Raw genomic sequence first — 15,819 nt, 5'->3', positions numbered from 1 at the left:
CTCACCATTCATGTTCCACAAAAAGACTAATTTCCACAAGCACCATAGTACGCGAGAAAGAGTGAAGGTGAAAACAAAAGCCTTCCGAGTTTGCCAGAATTCTCGTTGGAAAACGAAAAGTCACAATCTGGTCTGGCTAAGGGGCGTAAATGCAAACCATTCTTCACTTACTACCTTATGCCTTGCTTGAGGGCCTCATTCATACACATACACACACACACACACACACACACACACTGGCAACAGGAAAGAACTCTGCAAATACAATTTCATTCTTATTTTAGGTTTGTTTCAGACCCTTGTCTTAATTATTAATTTTTATACACCTACTATTGCCCTTTATGCTTCTCTTTTGGGTGCAAACAAGGTGGGGGGGAATAAAGAAAGAAAAGAAGGAAGGAAGAGAATCAGAGTCCTTTCTGCCCTAAACATGGGCAATATTTTTCATTTCACTTTTTAGTTTGGGACTGTGTTTTCATACACTTTTTTCAGGCTGCAATAAACTGATTCAGAATTTATCATTTCCCACCATTCAATGTCATCCTCACCCTTATTCCCATTCTAACCGCAGGGACCACCAAGTAGGCACCAGATGTGCTGTTACAGAAAAGCATTCTAGCGAAAAACAAACACCCTTGGAATGGCACTCAGTCGACCCAACTTCCCATTTCTGCAGCGTTGGATTATTGTCACTGCTCTGTCACTAAACAGGTCACCTTAGGAGGTCCCTAACTCCTCTGTGCTTTGGTTTCTCTATCCTCAACATATAAAGATATCACTATTTGCCCTAATGGAATGTTGATATAAAGATGAAATGCTTGGAAGAAATAAAAATACAAGGTAAAATTATGGATCTGAAAATGAAGACAGCAGCTGTCGGATGCTGTTAGAATTCCTCTGCTTAATAGAATTGATGGCTGTACTTGAAATCCTCCAGCTTAAATCCTTTGCCCATTGCTTTGGGACCTTACTAGAGCCACACAAATGACTGACGCTGAATTGTGGGTGAGACTAAGCCAAACTTTGAAGTGACCTGTGTTTTCTTCCCTTTGCCAATAAAGCAGCTGTGGCCAATTAGTGTTCAACACCATCTTCCAGCTGAGAAGCGATTTCAGGTTCCAGATGTAAACTGCATCAAAGAGGGCTAGAGTGTCTAATCCCTGATTGTTCTAGGCTTTTCATCCTCAAGGAATTTCAGAGGAAAGAAGGACCTAAGAGGTTACCTGGTTCATTCATAAAACAGGAATTATTTAAGCACCTACTAAGTAAGCAGAGCTTTCTCTGGTTTGTGAACAAGAACATTTCCCGTAGGAAATATCCTTGAGATGTAAGTTATTATACCCGACATCTTAATCAATTCAAGATTTTTTCACTAGAGTTAAACATTACGCTTACTTTCCCTTTATCATGAGAAATCACAAAGGTCAGTTAGTATAGATTTTCTGGAAGACCATTGTTCCTACATCAAATATAGGGAAATAGTAAATGGGGGTTGTTCACCTATCTTCTTTAAAAGAACGTGCACATAATATGGGCTTACTTTCCTCACTAGATACGCTATCTAAAGTATCTCTTCCAGCTCTAAAACCTTTGATTTTATTTTTCTTTGTTCATATGGTAAAATTCATAGTAATTTGAAAATAGCACATATCAGCGTGAGCTTCAATTTGTGTTTGCATGTTGTTCTGCAGATGTTTGCACACAGAAAAGAAGGAATAGAGAAATTACCAGATAGTGATTAACATAACACTGCTGAGGTTGTGCAGGTGTAATTTTAGATTGTGTTATAGTATACTGTACATATATCCACCTCCTTTATTAGATTATGAGTTTTCTGAGGGCAAGGATCATAGGAATCTTCGTAGCTCTAATATCCTGAATTTATTCATTTGTGCATTCATTCTGCATTTATTGAGCACCTGCTACATGCCAGGAATATTGTTAAGTGTAGAAATTTTTACGAAGATGAATATATGATCCTAGCCCTAAAAGAGCTCACAGCCTAATGGAAATAAAACAATATTATATTACATGATTTTAGCAACCATACAGTTTGAAAAGCACATTTACTTCCATGATATCCTTTGAACCTTAACAACCATTTGAGGTTGGTATAATTAGCTTCATTTTTACAGATGAGGAAAGTGAGTTTCTCAGAGGTTAATTATGTTGCTTCAGGTCACTCAGCTAATCAATGGCAGATCACAGGCTCTAGGCTTCTTACCCCAAATCCTGTGGGTGCTTAACGAATAGTAATCCAACAATACAAGATTGTGTTGTTGGATTACTAATATTTTTGGATTATTAGTTTTCTTCTTCTGATCAAATGAAAATATTTATAAAACATCTTCCTAAACATCTGTCTTAAATCCATTCCATAAATAAATTACATGGAATAAAAATGAGACTCCTGATCTGACCAGATGAATTGTGAACACAGAATCTTTCAAAATAAATACAAATATTCACATACCCTAAAAAATTTAGTAACACAAATCTGATTCAGTTCATTTCAACTGTCAAAAAAACTGCTTTTGTGCATAAGACATTGCATGCAATAGAAGGATACGTTAGTACTTGCCCTCATGGTTCCAGTTCAAAGAATTACTGTGCCAGAAGTTGTTTCCTCTGTTACGGGTCCAGGAAAATCTGATTCTTGTTAGTATCACTTCCTATACATGGGAAAAGTAGGAGAATAGTGCTTTGATTCAATCCAGTCTATACATAGCACTGTGCCTGCCAGGCTGGATTTGTATTAAAAAGAGAAAAAAGAATATGTTACCCAAAAAGCTTCTGTGTTGCAACCAGAGGGGTGGTGACGCAGGGGGCTAGGGCGACGATGACATCCTGTGTATACGGGAGAAATATTATAAAGAATCATTTAAGACAATCAGACCATATGACACTCATGATAATTAAACAGTAGATCAAACGAGATACAAGCTGCATAAGGAAATATCAACTGAGGAATCATTTAAAGAGTGTTAAATGTTCTAAACGTCAATATGACATATCTTGATTGGAATAAACATAGAAAGTTCTGGGGATCTCATCCTGATTTTGAGTCTATTTTATTCTCAAGTATAGCTAAGCTACACAATAAGCAGTGACACCTCTGTCCCATATTTGAATCATGAGCTTCCCCTTCTGCTTTTTCTTTTAAATTTCCGCAAACCAAGGTTTGGAATAAAAGAATGTTTAAGATTACTGGAAATACTGTGCCATGGGGATGTTTGAGCATCTCAGACTGAACACTAGCAAGCTGCAGATCACAAGGCAAGTATAATTGTGCTGTTATGTATCCTGTTCATTCATTCATTCATCCACTCATTCATTCTATACATTTTTATTGACCATTTACTCCGGGTTTATAAAAATGATGAAGCATAGTTCTTTCCCAGCAGAAATCCACAGCTTAGTGAGGTAAGAAAGACAAATGCAATTGTCTCTTTCAGTGAAAACATATCAGTTAATATTGAAGATGAGAGTCAAAATGAAGAAGGCCAAGTCACTTGATGAGGGTATAATGCCAAGGTAATTATTAGGCCTTTAAAGAAGGAGGCACTGCATTGTTCATCTTTATCCCCGCGGTGCCTGGAAGCTTTGCAGGGGCTTGTGAATGAATGAATGAATGAATGAGTGAATAAACATTGCACTCAAAGAACCCCAGAAGAGTCAGTTTCCTTGGCTCTGGTGAGTAAATAAATGTTAAGCTAAGGGTGAATGAAAGATATACTGCAGGCCTGGTGCTCAAAATATCTAGAAATGGCAAGTTTTCTTGCATGAGTAGCTTGACCTCACACTGCACTGTATTTTTCACCCAACAACTTAATCATTTCATAAGATGGACTAAGTGAGAAAGGAGAATAAGTTGACCATGTGATAGGTAAGTCACACCCTGGTTTCCATAGGGACCTAGCCTACTCCGTACAGTCCATACAGTCTCAGTATAATATCTTGGTTTTAGGGCTCCTAGTGAGTCCTGAGGGTTTTTTTGCCCACATACTGAAAACAATCTGTTTTTATGTTCTGCATATGACATCACTCTGACATACTGTAAATATGATAGCGTATTTTATGGCACTGGAAAAATAAGCAAGGAAAGGAAATATCCTTCCTCCATGCTTTGGTCAAATATATTTTACAGTTAACTAAACTTAGCACACATGGGGTTTCCAGAAATGTTCAGAAATGAACTTCCTACTTTGAGTAAAGTTGAGCTAATGAATGCAACTATTCACAGCAAAACTTAGAGATTCCTTGGAAATGTATTATTTCCTGTTTCCAAAGATGTATTAGCTCCTCTACAAAAAAGTCTTTACTATAATTCTAGTTCTCGGTCACTAATATTGAAAGGCTTATGGCTCACTTTCAAGCTCTCAGCATGCAAATAAAGGACTAATATTTGAAGGTTTCGATGGATTTTAAGTTGTTTTTCTCCCCCACACCTATCAGAATCACAACTATGGGCTTGGTCTCATTTTTACTGAACAGTCATTAGGCAGAGGAGAAGAGAGAATAAAATGGAAGGAATTAAATTCAAGTAAAGGACATACGGAGAAAAAAGGGATAGGAAGCAAACAGAACCAAAGCATTGAAAATGGGTCAGCCATGAGCTTCCTCTCCAGCAGAAGGTCACTTTGGATCCAAGCTCTTAGCACTTTCCTGATGCTTTCAGAGGCAGGTCTTATACTTGCTATTTGCAAGTGCAACAGGGCAAGAGGTTTATCATGTAGGTTTTTGAAGATTATACAGAAAAAAGTAGTATTTAGTCATTTCTTCAAGTATTATTCAAAAGCTCAGGTTATAGCATCTCAGGTTATATGCCTCAAATTCTTTCCTGACTTTCAGTCTCCCTGAAATCAGGCAGTTGAAAATATCCATTAGTGTGTATTGCTTGAATAGATTGCCCCAACTTACCCTGTTAACGTAAGTCATCTCAGCAGTAAAGATTAAGTATGAAAATTATTTTTCATTAGGTTTTAATTTGTGACTCATTTAGATATGTTAATAGGATAAGGCATTTGGTTGATTTGTTTTTAAAAAGTTAAGGAAAAAAGAATACATAATTAAGTTCAACTTGTCCAGTGTTCCTTAAAGATTGAAAAAATCAAGTTCATATGTTGACATGTAAAAAAATGACATAAGAGAAAAAAATTATACTGCCTAGAAAAAAAAAAAGCATAACTGGTTTGCTATCTGTCTTCCAGCTGACCTACACAGAGGAATTTTGTTCCATTATTCTGAAGTAACCTGCTACCTGTAAAATTATAAGCATAAGTTTTTGTTGCTGTTGTTCTAGCATTTACTAGGGATGTTTAAAATAATCTTGAGTTACTGCGGCAGCTATTTATTGATGCATTTTATGCCTTTTGTTAGCTACAATCTCAGTCATTTTAGTACACAGAGCCCTAATCTTCAAGTGTGTCAGTCCCATTTTGCATTACAAATCATTTGTAGTTTTATAACTGTCATTTCCAAGGACATCTGGAAAAGATGGATTTATGAAAGGTTACCATGCATTCTAAGAAGGCCGAGAATTAGCATGACTTTGTAAAGGCTCTTATAAGTTGAGCAGCAGCCATCACTGACAATAAGGTGTTTTCTGCTTTTGTCAAGTATCTTTATTTAAATATTAAGGGAGAGATATGACCTTTGACCTTGGAGATCTCTGTGACATGGCAATGGCCCAGTGTATTAGCTGTCAATGGAGTGCTATGGCCTGACTCTCTCAAGACCCCTATTTGTGGACAATGTTATAATAACCCTTCCATTAGGCATCCCCAAGGCAAATAACCTCAGCTTTAACAGAGTCAGTTTAAAATTCCTTAGAGTAACATTAAGAGACTATCTGGTTTGTGTCAGTTTAAGATCAACTACTCCTTGCATAGGTTCAATTCTGTAAATTTTAAGTAGCCACAGTTATTTAAGAATTATTTCATATATGCCTGCGGGTAAATATTAGACACATAGAATATAGAAAGAACCCCATCTACTTCTTTGATTTCTTAACCAGCCTCTTTAGAGACTAACTGAATCCAAATGGGCTTGAGGATCTATTTTTTTAAACGACTCTTTCTATCTGTATATGTATCTTTTGTTCATGGAAATTTCACAGAGTTGCTGCTTATGGTATGCACAGGATTTGAAGACATCAAATCACAATTGGAAGAGAGAAGATAATATTCATTAGGAAGCAGCATACCTCCCTATGTGTGCACCAGGGCTAAGTCATGGTTACAAGACCAATGGTTTTGCTCAGATGAGATGCTTGCATTTGAATCACATATTATTATTGCCCACATTTATAACTACTTATTACTAGGCTCAGACTTTGTGAGGAAATCTGAAGTCAAAAGACACATTTATTCTGTGAAAAATCAAGGTCAAGCTGTCCTAAAATGCTTTGAAAAATTGTAATTGTCTTCTTAAGTCTTAAAATAAATCACTGAAGTTGATGTGAACACTTCAAATACTTGGCCATGAAACAAATTGAGTGTCTCCTCTGAATCCAACTTTTGTGTTTGGGTGTCTGTGACATCGAAAATGTTATTAAATGTTATTAAAACATTTAATCAAAATTATAAAATAACAAATTCATTGGTGACTATAGATGGCTTCTCAAGTGCAACCTTCATTGTTTTACATTCTTAGTTAAATACAAATTAATAAATTGGTTTAATTTGGAAATTTTATTTTTAAATTTAAGGGAAAAGTCAACAAATGTTTATAGAGTGCCCACGATATATACATGACATTGGGATTAAGTATACACATCTTTCAATATTCTTTATATTCTTACAGTAAAAATCCAGCCAGTTTTTAAAATAATAGACTAATTTTAGGGAAATAAATTATATGTCTAGTACTTGCCTTTTGCTTATTGATACCAAAGATGTTAAAGGGTAAATAATTATTGATTGGATTAAGTTTGTCCCACATCAGGTTAACTGCTATAAGGAAAAAAAAAAAGGGAAATGATACCATGAGCTAAAACCCCAGTGCTCATAAACAACATTTAGCTTTTGATTTACAGTGAAATCACAATTCTTCATTTCCTGTTCCCTCTGTCTCTGACATTGCATGTGAGACCATAGGGCAATACATGCCCTACGACATAATATAGGATGTAATTTAAAGGGTTCTATTGATGCTGTAAATCACAGGGAGTTCTGCTGAAGCAGTTTATGAATGGCAGTAAAACACTAAGACTGGATTATATCATTAGAATTATGTACCACATGCAGTTATTATTATTTGTAATTGGGGATAAAGTTTTACAAAACACATATATGGGAATGTCATTTTTCTTGGTATTTACAGGCTTCTTTTATGCAAGAAGATGTGTTTTTGGATAAAATAAGAAATCCAGGGTTGTAGAGTATCTGTCATTCTGGAGAAAGTATTTGTGCGCTCTGAGAGTAAACCATAATAGTTAGAACATATTCTGACCGGTCATACATAACCTAATTGCTAGAAGTACAAAAGACTATCTGCATATGTGTTACCAGCAAATGTAATAAGTTTTCTTAGTACACAAAAAGACATAACACCACAGTGACTATCATAGTATGATGTTCTAAAAACTAGTTGAAGAGTGTAAAATATCAACCACCCTGTTAGTGCTCTCTACAAGAAAATTACAATTATGATGGAATTAATTTTCCACTGAACGGACTGGTTTTTGTTGACATATAGCCATTCTGAAACTCTGAAATAATGTATTTCCAAGTTTCTTTTGTGGGAAGATAAAATGACAATGGTAGTTCTTCAACTATTCTGGGCATATCTTTGATGATGAAGAGGAACTTCAGTCTTCTAGCTCGTTTAGTTATATTTTTCTGTTTTGAGTAACCTGTCCTAGTGGATGTGTCTATGTGACTAAGCCAGATGGCCTGGATTGTAGCCAAACAATTCTTCCATCTGTTATTTTAATTTTTTTCTCAAAGAAACTAAGATAACATATAGCAGGATATCACAAGTAATTTCAGAATATTCTAGGTTGGCTCTTCAGATTAATTACCCCAAATAAAGTCAATCTCCCAGGAATATTCTAAAATAAGTTAAGACTTGAGTATCTCCTACTTTCCTCTCTCAGGCATTGAACAGCAATGTCCATCAACCCCAAGCTTACCTCTAGTTTCCCAAGAATCAGATAGTGCACTCAAGAGCTATTCTTCTGGATTGTCACCTGTAGAGCCATGTCCTATCATTTTTGTTTGTTGCTGCCATATTTCCCTTTCCACAGAAACAAATTTGTTCTAGTTTTATTCCTGCAGGAGAAGGATAATAATTAACTGTCTAATAAACTATCTGCATTTATTTGCAAAGGCATCGATTACTATATGGAGAGCATTTTCAAGACACTTTCTGGTAATAACTCTAGAGTTAATTAATCCAAAGATTAAACATGAAGGCAAATCGAATGGGCAGTTGATGTTGTGGCAAGCCAGTGTTAGCACTTAATTTGAATTGTTTGGGCATTGAATTCCATTCATCATGAAAAAAAAATATATATATATATTTATACACACACCCTCATATATACACACACATATACATATAAATAAATATAAATATGTATATATATGTAATTCATCCCCAAACCTTAGTTCCACTCAGAAGAAAAAATTTTCATAGCCACTGATTTGCAGAGGCATACAACATTTCAGAAGATGCAAGAAAAACTTATAACACTGTAATATGTCTAAGGATTTCAAAAATAAGACTACCTGGGTTACAATTCTTACTAGCTGTGTGACTTTGGTCAAGTTACTTAACTTCTCCATGCCTAAATTTCTTCGTATAGAAGATTTAGTACTTTAATTTATATAGAATACCCACATCAATGACTAATAAGTGAAAATCATCATATATATGTTTGTCATTAAGAGAGTAAATTGTTGTTTAAGAAAGAGCTTAAATAGCCAATATTCTGAAATATGAACACAAATTTTTACAAAGTAAATTCTGGATTATTGAATTATTGATTTTGATTGTTATCTATAGTTTCATAAATTTATTCATTCAACAGATTTTTTAAACACACATGCTAAGCTAGATGCTATGAAATACACAAAAAAAGTTTTAAAAGATCCTTTTTCTCAATGAACTTAAATTCTATTATACATAAATAGTTATAATCCAAGATGGAAAGTGATAAGGCCATAAAGAAGGTAGAGATAATGTGCTATGACAGTTTAGACATGGTAAAAATGACTTCCAGCCAGAAGTCCTATGGAAAGCTTCTTGGAGGAGATGAAATTTGAACTGATTCATGAAGATTAACTAGCATGCAGAGATAAGAGGGATGCCCATTCTGGAGGAGCTTAGGGCACAAGGGCAAGAAAGTGGGAATTTCTGAGTGTGTGAAAGAGAGGATAAGACACTCTATCCTATCACTATTGGAAGGAGATACAGAAGCATGTATAAAAGAAAATAATAACTTTGAATTATAGTCTTGCAGCTAAAAGTGATCAATATTAATGTTGTTATACATTTTTCTAGTTGTTTCATGTATATAATTTTATTTAAATAATTGAGAATGTACTGTATATATATGATTATATACATATATGCATATGTGTATACATGTATGTCATATACATTTATATTATTTATTTTAAATAATTAAATGAATATTTTAAATGACTGCTCTTACTTTTTCTTAATAAGGATGAACAATTAATTAATCATTCAACTTTATAGGAAATTTATGTGCTCCTCACATTTTGCTATTGTTAATAAGGTTAGAATAAAGAAACTTACATATGAATCTTTGCCTGCAATTGACATTGTCTTCTTGTGATATATTTTGAGAAATGAAATTAGTGTCAAAAATGTTAAAGACTTTAAGGTTTCCGATATATAATACCATGTTGCTGAGTATATACAATTTAAACCCTTCAAGTAGTAATAGTGTCATCTTAATAATTATTTTCATCTTTCTCAATTTGATAGGCATAACATTGTATTTTATTTATCTTTAAATTTGCAATTTCAATAAGGATAATGCATTATTGAACTTTATTTATGATGTTTCTCCTTTTTATTTTCTTACACTTGTCTCTTTCCTACTTTTACAAGGCCATTCATTTACCTATGAGAATGTTAGAATTGTTACCACAGAAGTAGAAAGAGAAACAAAGGTTTTTAATTAGTTTCTAAATCCAAAATAAAATTTTTTGCAGAAGTAAAAATATTTGAAAAGTTAACTTATTTTTGAAGTCATCTTCTGCTAATTCCAATATCAGGATCATCCCTGGATTTGCTCCTATTGACTTAAAAAAAAATTCTTGCTTATCAGCAACATTTTCCTTCTTCACAGGTCTAGTGATAGCAAATTATATTCCAAAAGTTGTAAAAGTTATAGTAGAAAAACTCTGGATTATGTTATTTTCCTCTGTAGAGTGTATATATTTCTTTTGGCAAAATGTTACATTATTGGAAGTGAATTACAGCTATCAAGACTTGTTATTAGGGCTTGTTAAAATGAGTATGATTCAGCTTTGCTATTACTCCAAAGGCAGATGCATTACTCTTAGGGCTGACTAAGAGGCATCTTAGTCAGGCATCCTGACTCCTGGGGCATAAACTTGCTCAAATAAAAGCCTGAGATATTTACTGACGACTCTTTGACTGAGTCTGAACTTTAATTTCTTTATATCACTCTTTGCTTTCTGAAGCAAATTGAAAAAATTTCTTCATAGGGTTTGCATACAGTACTTAGGAAGGTCTTGCCTCAATGGGGAATATTTAGCCCTAGATTGAGCACTGCTCCAGACTCCCAAGAAGTCATGAAGTAAGACTCAAAAGGATCAAACTTTTCTCCAAGTAACTCAACTACATTTCAGAACAAACATCCATGTGAGTGAGCCAGGAAGTGGCTCTTTCCCAGATGAACAGTGAAATGACTGCAGCCTTGCAGAGGCTCAGAATCAAAGGATACAGCTAAGTTATGTCTGGATTCCTGACCCACAGAAACTGTGGGATAATAAATATTGTTTTAAACCATTAAATTTTGGTGTAAGTATATATGTAGCAAAAGATAACTAATACAGAAGGAAACTTCCACAACCTGACAAAGGGCATTGATGAAACACATACACCAAACATATTTAGTGGTGAAACAATGAATATTTTCTACCCAAAAGATCAGAAACATATAAGAAGTTATGCTCTCACCACTGTTGTTCAATTTCTACTGTGGGTTTAGCCAATGAAACAGTCAGGCAAGAAAAAACAATAAAACGAATCCACTTTGAGAAAGGATAAGTAAAACTGTCTTTTTCACAGACAATACGTAGAAAATCTGATGGACTCTACAAAATTCAGGGGTCAGAAGGCTCCATTTTGTTAAGAAGCTATTTCTTCCAAAATTGATTTATAGATTCAAAATAATCCCAATCAAAAATTCAGCTGTCTATTTGCAAAATTGACAAGCTGATTCTAAAATTCAAATGGAAAAGTAAAGGATCTTGAAAAAGAAGAAATAAGTTCTTAAACCTACACTATGTGCTTTCAAGACAAGTTATAAAGGTACAGTAATCCAGACAGTGTGGTATTGACATGAATTAGTCAAAGAGGTCAATAGAACAGAATATAGTCCAGAAATACACCTACAAACACATGGACAATTGATTTTCAACAAAGGTACAAAGACAATTCAATGGAAGAAGAGTAATTTTTTTGACAAATGGTAATTGAAAATTGGATATCCATATGCGTAAAATAAAAAGACAGAAAAAAACTAAAGTAAAAAATAAAAAAAAGAGAGACAAATACACCTCCTCCACCAAATATATGAACAGATTGAACCTCCCTACACTGATAAAAACAATTTACTAAAAATTTATAGCAAGTTTCATGTTTATTGTTAAAAAAAGTATAAATGTTTTCATTGTCAAAGCATAGTTTTAAAAAGTTAAAACATAACCTTCATATACACATAAAATAAACTTGTATTAAAATCAATTGCATCAGAGCTTCCGGGAAGATGGCCGAAGAATAAGACGCGGAGATCACCTTCCTCCCCACAGATACACCAGAAATACATCTACACGTGGAACAACTCCTACAGAACACCTACTGAATGCTGGCAGAAGACCTCAGATCTCCCAAAAGGAAAGAAACCCCCCCACCCCGTACCTGGGTAGGGCAAAAGAAAAAAGAATAAACAGAGACAAAAGGATAGGGACAGGACCTGCACCAGTGCGAGGGAGCTGTGAAGGAGGAACTCTTTCCACACACTAGAAATCACTTCGCGGGCGGAGACTGCTGGTGGCAGAGGGGGAAAGCTTCGGAGCTATGGAGGAGAGCGTAGCAACAGGGTGCGGAGGGCAAAGCGGGGATATTCCCGCACAGAGGATTGGTACCGACCGGCACTTACCAGCCCGAGAGGCTTGTCTGCTCACTCGCTGGGGCGGGCAGGGCTGGTAACTGAGGCTCGGGCTTCGGTCGGAGCGCAGGGAGAGGATGGGGGTTGGCGGCGTGAACACAGCCTGAAGGAGGTTAGTGCGCCATGGCTAGCCGGGAGGGAGTCCGGGGAAACGTCTGGACTTGCCGAAGAGGCAAGAGACTTTTTCTTCCCTCTTTGTTTCCTGGTGCGCGAGGAAAGGGGATTCAGAGGGCCGCTTAAAGGAGCTCCAGAGTGCAATCCCACTACTGGGCATATACCCTGAGAAAACCATAATTCAAAAAGAGTTATGTACCAAAATGTTCATTGCAGCTCTATTTGCAATAGCCCAGAGATGGAAACAACCTAAGTGTCCATCATCGGATGAATGGATAAAGAAGATATGGCACATATATACAATGGGATATTACTCAACCATAAAAAGAAACGAAATTGAGCTATTTGTAATGAGGTGGATAGACCTAGAGTCTGTCATACAGAGTGAAGTAAGTCAGAAAGAGAAAGACAAATACCGTATGCTAACACATATATATGGAATTTAAGGAAAAAAAATGTCATGAAGAACCTAGGGGTAAGACAGGAATAAAGACACAGACCTACTAGAGAATGGACTTGAGGATATAAGCTGTGACAAAGCGAGCGAGAGGCATGGACATATATACACTACCAAACGTAAGGTAGGTAGCTAGTGGGAAGCAGCGCATAGCACAAGGAGATCAGCTCAGTGCTTTGTGACCGCCTGGAGGCGTCGGATAGGGAGGGTGGGAGGGAGGGAGACGCAAGAGGGAAGATATATGGGAACATATGTATATGTAAAACTGATTCATTCTGTTATAAAGCAGAAACTAACCATTGTAAAGCAATCATACTCCAATAAAAATGTAAAAAAAATAATAAAATAAAATGAGTATAAAAAAATCAATTGCATGACTACCAGACAAAATTCCTTTGCACTGCTATGGACAAGGATCATTTGCTTTTCTCTAATACAAGAATAATTTACATCACAATCAATTTTCTGCCGGTTCAGATCTACCCCTTCAGAGTTGTAAAATCATTTAGTCAATTAAAAAGTCTATCAAAGTTACAATCACTGGAAAACATCCAGTATTCTCTTTTACATTTTTCCAATTTTGAATACTTTTTTCGTGAAAGGGTAATTTTTATTGACACTGCTAAAGTCAAGAAGCCTGAATCATTGTTAATTTAACACTCTACTGTTGATAGAAGTCAATAAACTGATACTTATAAAAGAACTAAAGGATATAAGCATTACAAAGGAAGAAATAAAATTTCAGACTGTCAACATAGAAAATTCAAGAACATCTACAAATGTATAATTATAACTAACAACAACAAAAATCCAGCATGATTCTTTTGATTAAATGTCAACATACAAGGATCACTGGCTTAGACTGACCAAGAAAAAAAGGAAATTTGAGTAACAGACTCAAATTACTAAAATCAGGAATAAAAGAGAGTTCACTACTAATCTTACAAAAATAAAATGGATTATAAAGAAATACTGTGAATAACTGTGTGCTAACAAATGAGAAAACTCAGATGAAATGGACAAGTTCCTAGAAATACAAAAATCTATAGCTTTCCTCTACCCCAAATGTAAGCATAGAAAAATTTTAATGTAAAAAAATTTGCATCTTGATGGAAGAGAAAATTTTAAAACAGAGGTATAAACCTAATAAAAAATGTGGAAGATCTTAGAAAAAAATTACAAAACACTGTTAGCTACATGAAACTTGCTATAGAGGGAAAGGCTTGACACATTAAAGGTGTAAATTTCCCTCAGTTAATCTTTAAATTAAATGTAATTTTAATAACAATATGTACGTGATTTGCAAAAATAGACAACTATTTTTCATACTCACATGAAGACAAAAAGACAGTTTTGAAGGAAAGAACTAGGAACCTATTCTCCTATTATTAAGGCTTATTATAAAACAGCAGAAAAGCAGTGTGATACTGGCAAAATTATATTTAACAGAAAAACAAAAAGGATAAGAGAACACAGAAAATTGCCCAAGTATATACCATGACATAGTACAATACAATCATTTTAGAAAGGAGAGATTACTGAAGAAATGATATTGAAATAAGTTGGAATAAAAGAAAATTTGATTGCTGTCTTACAATATATACAAGAATAAACTCCAGAAGATTTTGATTCATATGTGTAAAATAAAAATTTTAAACTATCAAAAGGTATTATATGGAATATCTTCAATCAACAAGAGTGCAAAAAATTTCCTAAATAAGATATAAGAAATACATCTCAGAAAGAATGATTGAAAATTTTGACTACATCAGAGATTAAAATTTCTTTTTAAAAAGACATATCACCAACAAAGTTAAAAAAAAAAAAGCCACAGACTAGCAAAACATACCTACAAAGATACAACCAACAAAGAACTGCCACCCAGAATATATTTAAAATCCTTATAATCAATTAAAAATAGTTTCAGACAACAAACAATAAAACAGCCAAAGGAGGCAAAGGATAGAAAGAGATACTCACAAAAAAAACCCAAATGGCCAAAAATATTTTTAAAATTTAGTCCTAGAGTAGTCAGTGAAATGTAAAATAAGGCAAAACAGTAACATTTTATCCCATTAAATTGATAAAAATAAAACAGAAGACAAAACTAAGCATTGCTGAGTTGTGGCCACAGAGAATGATCAAATGCTTCAACTAGGGATACAAAATAATACTCCTACTTTGAAGGATATTACCCCACATTCCAGCTATTAATTGTCTAGATATGTGCCCTAGAGAAAAAGTTCTACACGTATACTAGGAGACACACTTATGAAGCCATTATAACAATGTAGATTATTCCATGACAAAAAAGATACCCCTAACACAATAAGTGAAAAAAGTAAAACGCAATATGATCTTATTTTTGCAAAAACAAATCTTATACATGTTATGTACACTGAATCACATATTCACACACATGCACAAACACATATACACATATAACAGATAAAATATCAGTAGAAATCTTTCTTTACATAATGGGAATATGAGTGTTCATATCTAAGTTTTCTCGTATTTATTTTTACAAATAAATCAGTTGTATATATTTTAGAAGTTTGAACTAATATATAATTTCACATTTATCTTTTTATATATCATATTGTTCATATTATTTTATATATTTGGGCTATTTAGCTATTAACTCTTTCTTTTAAAAATCATAAATACTAGTTTACTTTAAAAAAATGAAAGAAATAATTTACTAAAAATTATAAGAAATCTGCTTACCATGACTTGGAATAGCGGCATTCACCATACACTCAGGGAATAAGCCACTTCTTTCAGGAATCCTCTCCTGACCCCCGTAAGTCTGGGTTACTGGGTCCTCCTATGTGATCCTGTGTGTAAT

At 34.5% G+C, this 15,819-nt stretch overlaps 1 long non-coding RNA gene across 1 annotated transcript; it reads right to left on the bottom strand.

The window, feature by feature from the left end:
• Positions 1–2,783: 2,783 nt before the first annotated feature.
• On the bottom strand, positions 2,784–15,819 carry LOC112408180 (uncharacterized). Its single transcript, XR_003004905.1, has 3 exons — positions 15,699–15,819; positions 8,135–8,273; positions 2,784–2,847 (listed from the first exon to the last, which is right to left on the bottom strand). It is a non-coding gene; the product is annotated as an uncharacterized LOC112408180 (long non-coding RNA).

The sequence above is a fragment of the Neophocaena asiaeorientalis genome, unplaced genomic scaffold, assembly GCF_003031525.2.
Source record: "Neophocaena asiaeorientalis asiaeorientalis breed wild unplaced genomic scaffold, Neophocaena_asiaeorientalis_V1.1 scaffold116, whole genome shotgun sequence".
Lineage (NCBI taxonomy): Eukaryota > Metazoa > Chordata > Mammalia > Artiodactyla > Phocoenidae > Neophocaena > Neophocaena asiaeorientalis.
The sequence above is the reverse complement of the archived record's forward strand: the minus strand, read 5'-3'. Positions and strand labels throughout refer to the sequence as shown.